Source organism: Sinohyriopsis cumingii, chromosome 3 (genome assembly GCF_028554795.1).
Source record: "Sinohyriopsis cumingii isolate HCF-2022 chromosome 3, ASM2855479v2, whole genome shotgun sequence".
Taxonomy (NCBI): Eukaryota; Metazoa; Mollusca; class Bivalvia; order Unionida; family Unionidae; genus Sinohyriopsis; species Sinohyriopsis cumingii.
In genome coordinates, this window is record NC_142963.1 from 2,466,358 (window position 1) to 2,478,877 (window position 12,520).

Sequence of the window (12,520 nt, forward strand, 5' to 3'; positions counted from 1 at the left end):
TTGGAAGTCTTTTTAAAATTCTTTTTGTTTTCTTAGTTCTTTCTGTTATTTTTGCAGTTTGCACAGCAGTTTGTTTTGATACTGGAAGAAGATCCTCCTTAATAGCCGTTACGACTTTTCAGTAACTTCTCTGACAGGTTTAAATAACTGTTCTGTGCCTTCTGCGTATTCAACTTGAGATTCTTGCCGTTCTTGTAGTTTTTTCCCTGAAAGAATCTCTCACGGGGAGAATTTTTTTAATTGCTTCTAGTCGCTCTCGAGCTAATCTAGCTGTATAAGATTCTCCGAGGTTTGTCATTATTTGATACAACTTTTTTAAATTGATAGCAGCAGAGAGGGTACGACCTCGATAAGGCGTCAACGTAGTAAAACTTAAGATATGTTTTTAATGACGACGCGAAAAAAAAAGTAACAGGAAGCTAACCCCCAGGGAGACTCTCGGAAAGTTAGAGGCTTCGGTTTCACGTTATCAGCGTATTATTTTTCTTTCGTTTTTTTGTATAAGCCTTAGTTTACCAAAATAATGCTTATAAAATGAAGTCGGTTCACCCTCTCAGCTGCTCTAAAAACTGCCACACTGCAGACATCGTAGGGATATGAGTGAAAAATTGTTAAATTCTACGTTAAAAATCCTAATCACACACACACACACACACACACACACACACACTAAACTATCGTATCCGTCTACTTTTCTTCTATTGTAAACCGTAACCCACCTATCCATTCTCTTTTTCTCTAAGCATGCTTGCAACATGGCATTCATACAATGGAAATCTCCAGTCTAAATTTAGCGTGCTATATATAGATACGGGGGATTTTCTTGATCCTAATATGGACTCTGTGCATATTTGTTGAAAATGGGATCCCATTAAATCGAACCATTACAGCGAGTAAAACTGATCAGTTTGTGTTACTTTCTCAAAAATCCCCGACATTATTTTTGGATAAGGGATCGGTAGGTTATTTCCTATAATGCTAATTTTTATTTTTATAAGCATCTTTCTTACTTTTATTTACATTAGAAACTGTTTTCCTCCATGATGATTTCTGCATAACCTATGAATTATTTGCAATATTCATATGTTATGACCTACAGAAAAGAAAGTACACGTTGGCATAGAGACTAGTCTTGCAACGGCTGACATTGAACAAAGCAACTAATACTTCAGTTCATCACCTGAGCAAACTATACTTGTAAAATTTCAATTCACTTGCGTAAAAAACAATGTCACCAAAATGCAACGATTGTAAGTGAACCTAAACGAAGATAACGTATTCAAGATGGCGAAATATCTCTTGGTTTTCCACATTTAGGTATATCTGAGGACACATAACATCCTAAATCTCAAACTGTCCTTTCATAGGCATCAATCAATCAGTTTATAACACGGTTTAGCATAAGACAAAGATGATGTCTACGATGAGGGGTTTCCATAATAAAATAATTCACTTGTCAAGTGGAAACTTTGTAATGTCGCTAATGAAAAAGCCACGAATAACGAAACAAAATTTTTCCACGTCACGCGTGAAATATGTCTTTAGATATACTAAAAAAAATAGATTTCCTTTTTATTATATATTTATTAAAAAAACAAACACTATCGATTTACATGGATTTCTTTTGTTCCTCCATTCTGTGCCATTGCGATTAACGATTGCATTACAAATGAATAAAATACCGATCCGGTGGCCTAGTGTTTTGAACGTCCGCCTCGGATGCGGGAGGTTGTGAGTTCGATCCCCGGCCGATTCGTACCAAAGACTTACAAAAATGGTACTTACAGCTGCCTCGCTTGGTGTTCAGCATTAAGAGGTTAGTGTTAGGACTGGTCGGCCTGGTATCAGGATAATGTGACTGGGTGGGACATAATGCTACATGTATGCGACATGATGCCCCAGTGCTAGGCATCACTATAAACTGCAACACTGCAGACATCGTAGCGATATAACTGAAAAATTGTTTAAGCTACGCTAAAAGTCCAAAATCACACACACACACACATGAATAAAAAGAAGTTCCCAAATAATACAATAATTGTAGGAAAGCGACTTCATACAAATTTAACTTGGACATATAGGGCTGAAAAGGATCATTTTTGTCAACTTAATACCCGTTATTATACAAAAATAAATAGATTTATATTTTCGTTAACAGATTTCTTGAAGGGATAGATACAGCAGACAGTGATTGGGTGGGAAGTACTGTAGGGATATGACATATGGGTCGTATCCAAGATTACAACAGGGTCATGACAGGTGGGTCGCGTTCAACAGTACGGTAGGGACATAACAGATGGGTCGCATCCACCAGACTTCAGAGCGTAACATGATTAAATAACAGTTCTGTCACTTTATTTCGGTGTGCAATCCACACTCACCAGTGCCTGATTTCTTCATCGTTTTCAGACATGTTAAATATAATTGCCAGTAGTTTCCCGTGGGTCGGTGGTTCTTACCGGGGTTCTCCCGGGTTCTTCCTCTACCAAGTATACTGACCACCTTATATAGCCTATCATGTGCTGAAAAATGACGTTAAACAGTGGCGTCGCTAGGGGGGGTGCAGGGGGTGCGGACCGCACCGGGTGACACCATCTCAGAGGGGTGACACCAAAATGAAAAATTGCAAATTTTACAGAGCACACACTGCTCGGTCTAGTCGGATTTCATAAGCGGATAACCGATCATAGTTAAATACATGACTAGCAGGCACAGCAGTGGCGTCGCTAGGGGGATGCGGGGGGTGCGGACTGCACCGGGTGACACCATCAGAGGGGGTGACACCAAAATGACATTACTAAGGATTCTGTATGGTCTGTTACGGAAGGAGGACCATGGGGGTGACACCATGAGCTACCGCACTGGGTGACACCAACCCGAGTGACGCCACTGGCGTTAAACCCAAAATAACAACAACGACAACATTTTAGACGTGACATTGATTTTCCTGAGAGTTAAACTGGCGTTACCCAATACTTCATTGAATCAAGAGTTTTTGGTGCGAGATGTATTACGTATATCTATATTATGTATATTATTATTATAATAGCCACTTTAGTAAGGGTCATTTAATTAATGTACTTTTTAATGCTAATATCCAATAAATGGGTTGTACTGTAAAGATGAGTCATATATAAAATTCCAAGGCCGTTGTACTTTAACCGTTCAAATAAACATCACTTGATCCAAGACGGACATTGGTATTGATAAAAAAGTCTGACTTGCCTAGTTCCTGATTGGCTAGAGTAAACCACGTGACCCTTGTTGACTGCAACGAGTATTTCAAAATATAATATGATTCATTCAAAAGCTTTGTAATCCATTTCAGCTATTGCGTTTTAGTTTACTAAATATGTCGGGAATCGTTTATTCTTGATATTACAACTGTCATGGAAAAGATACATTGAGTGTAATATAATCATTCTTTGGAACTGCAGTACTGTACCATTCATACAAAGACTCTTTGTATATATAATATCTGTACGGATTTACTGTGAAACGTTCAAGGAAATTTTGGATTAATACTCTTTTGGATTTACCGTGAATTCATTTAAAAGACATTTAAATTATAATATCAGTGGTTTCTTCTGTACTTTTCTCACATCATTACATTACATTTATAATTCGGAATTACCACTGGAACGCATTTGGATTACTTGGAACTATTGGAATTGATATAACTACTTAGGATTTGGGAATTAATTCACCATACTTAAGTTATTTTAAATTATTTCACTTTGTATTTAAGGAAAACAAATTAGTATTTTAAGTTGTACAAAAACTTGTTGGTTATAGCTCTTTCTTGTTGCGTAGTTTAAGCCCATAGAGATCTTAACAGATGCCATGAACAAATCTTTCTTTATGGTCAGGCTAGGTACTACCCTTTTCTTTAAAATCTGCTCATTATCTTGACCTGGTTCGCTGTCTGACATTTGAAACTACCTAGTACAATGACTGACAGGAAAAATGTAACACCTGCTTCACTAACTTAAATCTTATACGTGCCTCCTCTTAAGTATACTCTGATATTAACAAATAGTTATTTTCTCATTCATTGCTTGTTTGAAAAGGTTAAGTAACTAATATTCTACCTAATCAACCATCATAATTCAAATGTAGTACATGTTACCTGTCTCTTGATTGAAACCGACCGGTTTTGAACTTTAAAGTGTAGAAGGGTTTACGGTTAAAACGTGCATCATGTATTTTTCGTGTTGCGACGAAGGTAGAGAGATGACCCGTATGGAAATAGAAAGGTCTGAATTTAGCTTAGATTACAGGGGAGGAGGGACGGATGTTAGAATGTGCCACAGCACGTGGGTCCAAAGTCACATCGACCTATTCAGTAAGTTCCAGCTCAGCCGTGTTGTTAAAAATATCCAAACGTTTGTTCATAAAGGGCTTCAAGACAGTGTACGCGAACACAACCAATGCGTGCTTACGTTGCTGATGATGATTCATACTTCGTAAGATTGATCTAGCCGAGGAGGGTCAGGTAATAGTCATAGTTCGCCTCGCCGTGAGTTCGTCGTGGTCATTTGTGAAATATGCAACGCCTCCATCATTCGAAGAGCCATCTCCTCATCCCAAAACATATAGTGCGCTCCCCCTGGCCTCGTCATTTTTATCAGAAAGGTATGTTCGTTTATAATTACAGCGCGTAGCTTCTGGCTTGTTTGATGTATTATTCGCCAGATGTTTTCTATCAGTAGAAATAGCAAAATACGAATCAGTGCGCCAACTTTGCCCAGTACAGTCCCCTTACAACAAAATGACTGAAACTGGCTACAGCCCCTTTTCATATGGAGGTGGCGCAATGGGGGTATTCCTTAGTCTTTAAAAGACACCGCTTAGGTTGAGGGGAGCGAAGGCGACTTCCCAGTTGCACCCACCATTGACAGGATCTCCACGATGCCCTCATCCTATCCAAGATCGATTACTCCGTTTATTCCGCGTCATGAAAAGATCCATTGTCATACACCTTTTGCGCGCTCCCACAAATAACACTGGACAACAAATTTTTACAAAAGTCATGTTACTGAAATAAAATTAGTCAATTCTTATCAATTTTTATGTGCTGAACACGAATATGACAGTCAAATTGCAAAATTGGCTCTAGTCTTTTTGTAATCTGCAAGAAATTAATGTTTACATAACGAAATGCATTCCAATAGTAAAAGGTCAACTGTAATAGCCTACCTATAAAAAATCAAGTCATTGACTACATCTTAGATTTCTTCGCCTGTCTCTTGTACAGCTGTTCGGGAGCATCTCTGAGGAGTGTCCAGCAGTAGTCAGCCAGCATTGTAGTGGACCATTTTCCCTGGTATCTTTGTTCCATTGTTGCGATATCTTGATGAAAACGTTCGCCGTGTTCATCACTAACAATACCACAGTTGCTAGGAAAGAAATCCAAATGGGAATGAAGGAAGTGAATCTTTAGAGACATATTGCAGCCAAGTTTCTTATACTTCATCAACATGTCTTCTACTAGTTCCTTATAGTTTTCTGCCCTAACATTTCCGAGGAAGTTTGTAGAAACTAGGCGAAAAGCATTCCATGCTTGTTTCGCGTCACCTTCCAGCAAGTTGTTGAACCGGTCATCTTTGAAAAGCTCTCGAATCTGAGGACCCACAAAAACTCCCTCTTTAATCTTTGCTTCGCTGAGTCGAGGGAATTTTTCATGCAGGTATCGGAATGCTGGCAAAGTCCGGTCAATGGCTTTCACGAAGTTGTTCATCAAACCTAGTTTGATGTGAAGGGGTGGTAGCAAGATTTTCTGAGCCTCAACCAGAGCTGGGTGTTGGATATTCTTCTCTCCAATGGCTACATTCTGCCTGTGAGTCCATTCCTTCCTCATGTAGTGCATTTCCCTTGCTCGGCTATCCCACTCGCATAAGAAACACATGTATTTTGTATATCCTTGCTGCAGTCCCATTAAAAGGGCAACTACCTTCAAATCACCACAGAGGTGCCAGCTGTACTTGTTATACTCAATGGAATTCAGTAGCTGCCTTAAGTTATCGTATGTCTCTTTCATGTGGACAGCATACGCTACTGGAATAGATGGAAGAATGTTTCCATTGTGCAAAAGCACAGCCTTGAGACTCAGTTTCGAAGAGTCCACAAATAGTCTCCATTCTTGTGGGTCATGAGTGATTTTTAAAGCATTCATGAGGCCCTCAATATCGGAACAGAATATCAGATTACTTTCCTTTCTGAAGAAAGGCTCCAATTGCTGGTGGCGCTTTCGATATGCAGTAATTGTGACATCTTCTTCTAGAAGATTCCATTGTTGGAGTCTTGATCCTAGCAATTCGGCCTTGTTCTTTGATAAGTCCAAATCACGAATCAGGTCATTTAGTTCTTCCTGTGTTATTCTGTGTGGGGTTGATGATGCACCACAGTGAAAATCTGGATCACTGCATGCTGATGGACCAGGAGAAGAACAGGTCGACTCACCTTTGTCTTCGTCAGATGAATCAAGAGAATATTCTGCTGGAGGTTCTGGAATAGGAAGTCCCTCACCATGTGGAACTGGTCTCAATGCAGACGGAATGTTTGGGTAGACTATTCTCGACTTCTTTCGCTTCGTTATTCCGCCGGAAAGAGGAGGAACCAAGCAGAAGTAACAGTCATTTAGGTGGTTGCTTGGCTCTCTCCACACCATTGGGACTGCAAACGGCATTGATGACCTTTTGCAATTCAACCACTGTGAAAGCTGTGTTGTACATGTAGCACAGCATATATGCGGAGCCCAAGGCTTGTCTTGGTCACCAACCTTGCATCCGAAGTAAAGATGATATGCCTTCTTCACTTGAGAATTGATACTTTTCTTCTGGTTGGCAAATGTCACTTCCCCACAAATATAGCAAAAATTGTCCGCGGTATTAACACACTTTCGAGGTATCACTGTTCTTTATTGTACGTAAATGGATAAAATAATAAGTTTTATGTAACAGTAGCTTGAACTGTCTCGCACAACGTCTAAAATATTTTAAATGCTGAACCTATCTGATTGGGCTTTATATAGTACACTGCTTACGTCAGCTTCAGCAGCCGCCTGGCATTAGTATAATAGGCCTACACATGTATAGTACACTGCTGACGTCAACTTACTTCAGCAGCCGCATGGCATTAGTATTGCATTGCATCAGAAAATGATGCAATCAACTGTGGATGATGTGAGCATGATGGTATTATGCAATGTTACATCATTATTCCGGATGTTGCTGCAGTCCTACTGGAGAAATTTACACAGTGAAACATAGAAAATGAGGTATATGAATATCTTCAAAACGAGAGCCAATACAAATTTTTCACGGTTATATTCGTGTTCGGCACACCAAAATACTACAGATTAGGGCCTTTTCAAGTCAGTAATGATTTCACTGTTGACCAGTGTAATATGATTATTGATGCCCTTATAGTTATCTCGCTCGTCAAGGATCGGCGTAACTCATCCTTGAAAACGGTTTTGTCGTGTAACGCCTGGGACACGCGGTCCAAGATCATGTTAATCGTAGCCTCAAGAAGAACGCGGATTTCATTTTATTCTAGCCTTTCCGGCTGGATGCCTGCTGCCGCAGGTGAAACACCTACCGTTGCATAACTTCAGAACACGTGGCTCAATAACTGGCTAGACTCATCCTTCCGTCTAAAGCCCTCGACGCCCCTTATCAATCGCGTGAACGCCTCATACTACCGACAGGACCTGGCCTTTTGAACAGTCAAGACATCTGTGACCTGCACAAGTCCTACCTGGACCTGATCCACGAACCTAATGCCATCCAGAGATGCGCCGCCGACGAACACCTGGGCCGCTGTCAGAAGAACTGAAAGAAAGGAGGGTATAACATGTAGGAACGATGGTCACCAGGCTTACATCCCTCTACTATAGACTTTGAGATTATTGGAAGGGATCGGCAACTGTCACAAAGCTGGTAACTGTCGCCAAAGGCTTCGCTAGATACCATCAAATACAGACTTAAGAAAACAGGCCGGCGTCTCCGTACATAACCGCCCTTGTTTGAATGCCTTGATCCTCAACATGGTGTACCACGCTGATATATTTCCTCGGCAGCACGATAAGGTTGGGCGGTATACATGCAAGTACGAGGTACCTGTGTTGGACACCGTCAGCCGCTGCCTGGCGGTCGAACTTTTGAGCATAGGATTCAGAGATTTCCAAGTCACTGGCGCATATCTACAAACTGCTGTAGGTTGACCCCGGGTAAGTGTATCTGCGCTGCGTCGAATGTGTATAGCGTCTGCCAGCTGTGGTGACTGACCTGAACGGTGAGTTATACGGTTTACAAGCACACTGCAGGAGGACATTAGTCACGCGCCGCCTGTTCTCCGGTTTACAAGCACATTACAGGAAAATATCATTCCTGCACCGCCTGAGATATTTGTCAAACCACCCTTGCAACTAGTAGGATATCTAGAAGTAGCTTTTGGCGCACGTCGTGACCCCGTCTGCCGATATGCATTTCTTCGTGTCCAAGGGAATTAATTCGTCATGAGCCGGTGCACTCCTTATACCCTGGTGGTCGGTGTATATGGCGGCAATTATGTGACGGAGCTCTATTTTCTCTTGGATGTAACCGACGAACAGGCTTGATATCTGTCTTGTCGGTTCGCAACATCGAGCATATCGTGGGGTGTAGGCCCACGAACTCAGTGACACTGCTGTAACTTAATACCGACAATCTGAACGAACTTCTTGTTCATGTCGTCGCAAAAGTGGTGGCCCTCTGGATTGCCGCTCTTGCCGTACAAGACGGCGTCCTCGGCCATGTCCCAGCATAGTCCATCCGTTGTGAAGGAGTTCAACAGGCTGTCAGTTTCGGTGTACAGGAAGATTGCTACCGTGAGGCAGAACATTTCCTTCTCTCCTTGATCCGCTTCTGGTGGTTCTCTATAGCCTTGCGAAGATGGAATAGTTCATGAATTTTAATAAGTCGTTTTCAAACGCGTTCTTTGCTTTGGACTGTGGGAAGGTCTTCAATTGGATGTATGGCGCCATCTAGGAGTTCTGGTAAAATTATGGTACCCCGTTGACCCTGGTAGCTCGCATCCCGATGTTTGTATAGAACTGGAAGTTCCTCTAATGGACCACTTTGTGCTCCTTGAGTAGGTTTGTCACGAGCTTCGTTCAGCCGGTGAACTGGCCTACTATTTGGCATAAAGTGTATGGCTGGAGGTTTGTACAATGTCTCCATTTGAATAATAAGAAAAGAAATCAAAGTCAAAAGGGAGGTCATGTGATGCACCTTTGGTTTAATCATTCTGCAGTAAATTATGCTGTTAATTCTTTGGGAACAACATCAACGACAAGAAGAATAAACAGATAGAGAAGCAGTACGTAGTAGACCAAGAAACACAAAACTTAGTTTTTTGTAAAGTAATTTAGTAGCTAAAAAAGAGACGATGCAGGTTATTAATGTGACATCGACGCCAAAATCAAGTTTCTTAATCCCACTGCTCAAAATAGAAGATTTGTGAACGATAGTTTCTTTATCGCTTGGTTTTTAGTTATTTGAGAGGTCTGACACACTTTGTCTTTAGTAGTATGCGAGTTTCTGACAGACTTTGTGTTCAGTAGCATGCGAGTTTCTGACAGACTTTGTGTTCAGTAGTATGCGAGTGTCTGATCAATATTTTAGTAGTATGGTAATTCTGACTCTTTGTGGTTACTAGTATGAAAGTTTTGACAATGTCTTTAGCAGTATGGGAGTTCTTACACACTTTGTGCTAGTAGCATGAGAGGTCTTACACACTTTGTGTTAGCAGTATGAGAGTTCTTGCACACTTTGTGTTAGTAGCATGTAAGTTCTGACACAATTTGTCTTTAGTAGCTTGAAAGTTTCTGACACACTTGACAATGATTAAATAGTATGGAACATAGGGATCTCTGTCACAGTGGAGTTACCAAGGTGTTTTCCGTGATGATAATACATTGCTAATATTTCTCTATGCTTATAGATTAAATATTCAGATCATTATTAATGGAGGTAAACATGTTTACTTCTATCTGAATCTAGGATGTTAGTTATTCACTTGGAAATTCATTTTTTTTTAAAAATTGGGCAACTTTGAATGTTTTAGAGAGGAGACTGACCTACATCCAGGTTCTATTATTGTGTCCTAGTTTTTTATATCAATACTGTTTACTAGAAACATTACTCATTCATGCCTTAACATCCAAAACGGAATCAATCTTTTTGTGCTGAGTTTTTAATTTGAATTTATTTATTTATCTAAATTATTCACTGGAATGACAAGTGCTTATTAATATTTCTTGGACTAAATCATTATTTTGGAACTATAGTGAATTAAATTAAGGACACTTTGATTAAATAATTGTGATACATCAAAAGACTGATAGCATATTTCCACATTCCAGGCCATTGGCACATTCATACATTCGATACTACAAGTACATCAACATATTCAAAATAGGAATTTATTTGGAACACCACTGGAATTCAATTGTAACTTCCTAAATTTGAACTTGTTCTAGAACATTTAGTTCTATCTGGGACTTAATTCACAGTAATGTACGTTCTTTCTCACTTTCACCCTGTATTTACAGAAATAAATTATTTATTGAATTGTACAAACCTTGTTGGCTTTCGCTGTTTTCTATTACCTAGTTTGAGTCCATAGACACGTAACAAAAAACTAGAGGTTCGTTTGGAATACGAATTTTTAATCCGAACAGTAAAGCATATGGCACTGCGCTTAATTTTCCCATTCTTTCCAGGCCGTCTGTCTAAAACTTTAAGAAAATGACCGGTCTGTAACTCTGGCTAAATGTGGGCAACCATACGTTATTTTTTTCTTACAGCAGGACACGATAGGTAGAAATTAAAATCTTGCATTTTCCCGTGCATAAAATGGTCCCGATGCGTCAGATAACTTTAATGTGTTTTACATAAGACTCAGTAATTAGTTAAGCAGCTGTGAATTGATCGAATCCGCGGATTTACAAAAATCAACCACGTACATCTTGCCTTGTATCAAAACGTTTGATTTTGTCTGAAAATTCTAGATCATTTTACACCACAAAAAAAAAAATGTTGTTGTACTTATATTTATAAAGTCGCGTAATCCTAGTGTGTCCTTTATATTTCCAAGTAACTATTGCGTCAGACACAGGAAATTTTCATCGCATTGTATGCTGATTTTCCAAGAATTATGTATAATTGAAATCTTCAATCCTTGTCTAGTGAACCTTGACATTTGAGTGTACTATGTGCTGAACTGGAAAAATTCTCAGCATAACATACGAAAGATATGCAATAGTATGGTAAGTAATTGTTGTTATTGTGGCAAGGCGACATACCGTCCATACTTGCTAATAAATCGATTCCATCTGCAAACAACATAGACATTGGTCTGCATTTGCATAATGTGCCGGGAAATCAGGGTCCATTTTGTATGTTCTACTGATTACTCCTAGCAAACTGCAGAGACCTAGATCTACCGGCGCATTATGGGACTTGTACAGGATTAAAACCTTTAAGAAACAATCTGCAAGTATTTTATTGCCAGAGAGTTTGATTCAATGATACCATAATTCGTGCATTGATTAGCATTTGTTTGAAACTTTATACTTGACAGGTAGATGATTCATTTGGATTTGTACATGCAGGAACAATGATGTGAGAGATACGTTATACGGTGTTGTGGACCTATTGTGCGTCTTTATAGCTTTCTCTTCTTTGTTAGCAGCGTAAATATAGGGCGCGGTTTTGTTTGTTTTTATTAAAAAAGATATCTGCTCATGAACGTAGGTTTGATATGTAAAATTTCCTCCATTTCAAAATAATGAACACACAATGAGGCAGTTATATAACCTCTGATTATTCGTCAGTTCTGTACTCCTTTCTAATTCGTAGTGAGCTGTATTTATTATATTCTAAATGTAACTTTAAAGGTTTTACATCTATCTCCTTCTTATTTCATTTCTATAGCATCTGTTATCTCCTTCTTATTTCATTTCTATAGCATCTGTTATCTCCTTCTTATTTCATTTCTATAGCATCTGTTATCTCCTTCTTATTTCATTTCTATAACAGATCTTTGTACATGTTACTCATTGACAGTTTCATATTGTAAATGTTTCATACCCACAATACATAGCGGGATCAACCTGACGGTCCGTTGTGTTTCGATCATCGTTTTGTGTTCGTTTGTCGGCTTCCCTTCATTCATCCAACTCTTTCTATATAATTTTCGTACATTTCAAAAGAAAATATGTAAAGGGAAGTAATGAATAATTAAGTCAATACCAAATAGTCATGTTCCTAATTGAATAACGCCATAAATGAATTTCTTGTTTAGTGTATCAGAGGTAGACTGGTTTGGTTGAATTAGTTCCCAGTTTATGATGTGGTTAAACTGCTATAGGTTGAAATAATTCCCAGTGTCTGTTGTGGTTAGACTGGTATATGTTGAATTAATTCACAGTGTATGATGTATTATGAATAATGGCGTTGTTAATGTAAACCAT

General features: G+C 39.3%; 1 protein-coding gene across 2 annotated transcripts in view; it reads left to right on the plus strand.

The window, feature by feature from the left end:
* The first annotated feature begins 870 nt into the window (after positions 1-870).
* LOC149802349 (uncharacterized) overlaps positions 871-12,520 on the plus strand; it is a 29,340-nt gene continuing 17,690 nt past the window's right edge. Inside the window, exon 1 of one of the 2 annotated variants that reach the window (XM_089951273.1) lies at positions 871-958. The gene's annotated coding sequence lies outside the window, so the exon portion shown is untranslated. Of the gene's footprint in view, positions 959-11,195; positions 11,315-12,520 lie in introns of those variants that run through there. The other variant, XM_089951274.1, reaches the window with a different exon arrangement.